The sequence below is a fragment of the Etheostoma spectabile genome, chromosome 17 (genome assembly GCF_008692095.1).
Source record: "Etheostoma spectabile isolate EspeVRDwgs_2016 chromosome 17, UIUC_Espe_1.0, whole genome shotgun sequence".
Lineage (NCBI taxonomy): Eukaryota > Metazoa > Chordata > Actinopteri > Perciformes > Percidae > Etheostoma > Etheostoma spectabile.
This window is the reverse complement of record NC_045749.1, coordinates 18,346,035-18,350,400: the sequence shown is the minus strand read 5'-3', so window position 1 is coordinate 18,350,400 and position 4,366 is coordinate 18,346,035. Positions and strand designations below refer to the sequence as shown.

The 4,366-nt window shown below is 41.8% G+C and overlaps 1 long non-coding RNA gene across 1 annotated transcript in view; it reads left to right on the top strand.

The window, feature by feature from the left end:
- Nucleotides 1-4,366, top strand: part of LOC116704836 (uncharacterized) — a 21,372-nt gene that overhangs the window by 16,870 nt on the left and 136 nt on the right. The window contains exon 2 of the long non-coding RNA XR_004335791.1: nt 767-778. This is a non-coding gene — a long non-coding RNA (uncharacterized LOC116704836). The remainder of the gene's footprint in view (nt 1-766; nt 779-4,366) is intronic.

The window sequence follows — 4,366 nt, the reverse complement described above, 5'->3', positions numbered from 1 at the left end:
CAACTCCCTATGGACTGAGCTACTGCTACCCCCGACTGCATGTAGCCTACTGCTCCCAATAAGTGACAAAATAATGCCAACATGTTCCTATTTACATGTTCGTGATTTGTACAGTCACAGCTTGGACAAATAACAAGGTCACATGAGACACAGCCATCTTCTAACCGTATACATACTGGGAACTATTCACAGAAGGTGAAGCGCTGCTACTTCAGCTACTTGGGTGGAGTGATTTGCTTGCAGCACCTGAGAATCCCCTTGGTGAGGAGCAGAGAGTTTGCCTGGAGTTTGCTCAGAGTTGGAGTAATAATCACTCCATCAAATAGCAGTTCTTCACCTTCTGAGAATAGGGAAGACCCTAAACAATTGCATATTTTTTAGTGTCTATTGCATTTGTAATCTCCTCATTTTAATGATTTTTCTTGCCAGTGACACAACGGTTTGAGTAATTATGCTTTCATCAGTATAATTTTCAGCCCCATCAGGCAGCTGTTTTCCAGACTGGTACTAGTCAGGCTAGTTTTCAACCTTAACTTGTTTGGAGCTTGAGTACAGACGTCAGGCCCTCCTTTTAATTTAGATGATGATTAGCCTGCCATTGCTATAGTAGTTAGGTGTGGTTTCTAGTAGGCTGTGTAGAAAAATATAGTTTGATTAAAAAATAACCTGCCCACATTTGGTGAATGCATTACATGGTTTTCTTTTTGATCATTGCATAAATCAACTCCACACGAACGCCTGCCAGTGACTTGTGAAGATGCTGAAGATTTCATTGTATGTTCACAGTATAAAAGCAGACTGCAGTGAGTTGAGCAAAATGCTGTCTATTTTGGTTTTTGAGAAAGCCATCATTTAGTGCCTCCACCAAATGTAGGTAGTATTTTTTTTTGTCCAGAATGAGAACCATACCTGCATTCTCCAAACATTGTCTTTGACACAAGGAAAGAATTGTCATGTAATAAATATCAGCCTTTTGGATATCTGGATTGATTGCGGGCAGAGCCGGTTGGCCTCCTGATAGAAAGAATTACATCTGGCATGCACTAGTGGCTTGGGCAATCAGTACAGCCATGGCTGCACTTGATGAAATACCTTCTGAAAAGGCCACCTCTTCACATTTGTAAAAGTCACCTTCCATTATCTTCCAATTGCTGTAATGTTATATTTTACAAGTGTGTCAGGACCAGCCTGACATTTGTAAACAGTTACTTTTACTTCCTATTCCTTTGATTCAATGTCTTTATGACCAATCAGATATGGCTCCTGTTCTCATGACGGCTGTGGCTGCAGCCAGCTAGACGTACCATATGAAGCCTTCTATAGTGCACTCAAATTTCGTTTTAAATGCCACTGTGTCATCCCGCTGGTATTCCACAGAATGGCTCTGAATTATGTGTCTCCTGCCATTCTATTACATGTGACTGGATTTTGATGAAATACACTAGACTTAGCAGCATGACTGGTTTGGCAGTTGATTCCAGATAAAAGTGTGTGGGTGAAATGCAATGTGTAATTGGCAAAGAGAAATGGAGTGTGTGAACTGGTAGTGTGAAAGACAAGCAACCGTCCTCTGAGCATATTGGAAAATTTGCAATCTGCGGTCTGTTGTGGTTTTAATGGTCAGGCAAGAATCTGAATTTACTAATAATTACTAATTATTCACATGCCCAAGAAGCATCCGTCTCATTGTATTCAAATTAGGACATTTTTGTTGGACATCTTTCTATAACCATTGCCATATGATGATAGATGATGCCGGCCTTTCTTATCGGTCTTCCTGCAGTTTTTCTTGCCAGATAATTACAGACATTTAAAGGATCACAGCCTGTTGACAGCTTAGCCTTTCCAAATTGGACAGAGGTAAATAACTTCAGGCCTCTGGGAAATGGCCGCCAAGGTTTAACCGCCTGTTTTAAAAGATTTTTTTATACAGTATTAATTCTCACTGCATTTTGCTTGTTTCCATGTAGACTGTAGTTCATGGCTTGCGGTTGACTAGATTTGATGATTGACTTAATCAGTTACATGTACAAAAGTCACATAGCTATATTATAATTGTAATTAAAAATAAAAATTTGAAATACTTTTGAACTTGCCGTTTCTTTATTACATTTCAGTCATGGTTGAACTGCATTACATATGAGGAAACTCATACCAAAAAAATATAATTGCAATATTATACACATATAGACCTGCCTTACCATTTGAACCTACATGAACTAAATGGACAATAAGATTGATGAGAGCGTTGAGAGTGAACCAAAACATCAAAGTTGCAGCTCATAAAACCAGAACAATGAGCTGAAAGACGCTCTGTAGAGCTGAGGGGAACTGCAGGATCGGAACTGAACACATGGCCGCAGCACCGAGGACTGAGCCTCTGCACGTGGGTGCACATTCCACCAGGTGAGCTACCAAGGCGCTCACCAAAATAGGATTTTTAACCCTAAAATGCCAGTTGTATCAGCTGCTTTCAGTCCCACAGTTTCTACATTACTTGATGCAGCCCAATGCCATGAAAAAGAGAGTGGGATGACAAAGACTCAAACCCAGACCATAATAAGCACATTGTTCAGACCCCAGCTGGCTGATTTATCAAAACACCCTCTACAAAGTGTATTCATAAAAATACAAGTGCAAGCGTGATCATGTTAAAGGTAGTGTAGCTGCCAAATTATGTCCTGTGAGGCGTTTGCAGAGAGGAAGTAGAGCTGTGCTTCTGGCAAAACCTCCGATGGCAGTAGCTAATGTAGCATGTAGAGCCTGAGAGACGTCTGCACATGTTGTCATTCATTTCCATTATTCCCGAGTCACAACGCCAATGGAAATATCAATCAGTCTGTGGATACTCACGCTGAAGCTGTCATGTGCTGGAGAGAGCTGTGACGGGAAAAGATGGATGGCACATCCCGACGCAGGCAATATCCTTAATAGGAGAATGATTAGCTCAATGCAAGTTGAGCAGGACTCAGCACTGAATGACTTTGCCTTCGGTTTGCAACAGATACCGGGGAAAGACCAGATTGAGGTCCGAGGTACAGTAAGTGAAGTTCACCTCTGAGGTGTTTCATCAGTACGACGCAGAAATTATTTTCAGAGTGATGCTGCGGATAAAACTGACGGTAATAACTGTCCTCCTGTTGGTGGATTCTATGCAGGTCAGGTCCACCAGAGAAACACCTGAGCCAATCACTGGCTGGCAAACAGGATCAAGGTTCTCTCACTGGAGGCCCTACAGCTTTGATGGAACAGCGTCAGGTGGATTTTCTAAAGATTTATAAATAGCACATCGCTGCTCCCCCGAGCTGCAGATCTGCCTATCTCTGTGTCATTAAGCCCAATTGGAGCAGTAATTGCTTATAGCGAGGCAGTCAACCACATCGCTGATAGATGGAAGGACACGACAAGACTATTTTTGGCAAAGCTGCTACATCTGGGGATGGCAGTAACGGCACACCTTTTTAGCAGCAAGCCATTTTCTCATAATATTTTACTTTTACAGGTGCTGCCAAACCCCAAATCTAATTTCCTCATTACAGTGTTTAATGCAGTTATGCTTGAATAGAGAGGGAATTAAGATGTACTGTTTCACAGTATCATTTACTCAGTGTGCACGGCATCAATATCCCAGATCCCAGATTTATTGTTGACCCAGCCAGGGAGCCTTCACACAATGAGCTATTATGATTGTTTTGTGAACGAGCAGCAGGCCGTTGAAATGAGAGCAACCATCAAAAACAAGAAGAACGATGCGTCTCTCTTTGAAAATGTATTCTCTTTACTGATGGGGGTTTCACTTTTTCTGGCTCCTCAGAACAACCAGCCAAAAGGTTATTTTTCAGCTCGCCACCTCACCTGCCGCAGTCTGTTGGATGACAGATAAACCCAGTGGTTTTGCTCTGAGTCGTGTGTCTGCAGATGGCACGGTGGTGCTGATGGTGCACTCTGGTGCACTGGAGACTTGGGGGGGGGTTACAGAGTGTGAGTAATAGTAACACGATCTGGACTGTGAAATGCATGGGAGAAATGTGAGGAATGGACGAGCCAGTGCCATGGCAACAAAAACAAAGAAAAGGCAGCATAGCTAAGACTCCCAAGTCGACTGTATATGTTCTTATTCTGGATTTCCCTAATCCTTAATGAGATGTTCACAGTGGCTGATGGTTCATTATGGCTGGAGGGTTCCAATGATTTATATACACTATTTTTACTTATCAATAAATGAGGGAAAACAACACGGAAGCTGCAGTTTGACTATTTTTTTTACCATTACAGATAATTCCCAAATCAAAAACAACTTTTATTGAATGCAAAATTGATTACATTCTGTCTGAATAATGACGTGTGTGTGTGTGTGTGTGTGTGT